We start from the raw sequence: 200 nt of genomic DNA, 5'->3' as shown, positions 1-200 counted from the left end.
AAAAAAAAAAAAAAAAAAAAAAAACAAAAAACAGACGAAAGACCGTACATTTTATTATTTACACGCCTTTTTTTTTTTTTTTGCGAAAACGTTGAATCACTCGTTATAAGAAGACGATGGTCGAGTATATCATAAAAGATCGGATACGATTTCTTTTCCTCATTGATGAAACGTGAGTTTGTTTTGATCTCGCTGCACCA

Source organism: Frieseomelitta varia, unplaced genomic scaffold (assembly GCF_011392965.1).
Source record: "Frieseomelitta varia isolate USP_RPSP 00005682 unplaced genomic scaffold, Fvar_1.2 scaffold_835, whole genome shotgun sequence".
Lineage (NCBI taxonomy): Eukaryota > Metazoa > Arthropoda > Insecta > Hymenoptera > Apidae > Frieseomelitta > Frieseomelitta varia.
This window is presented reverse-complemented; position numbering follows the sequence as displayed.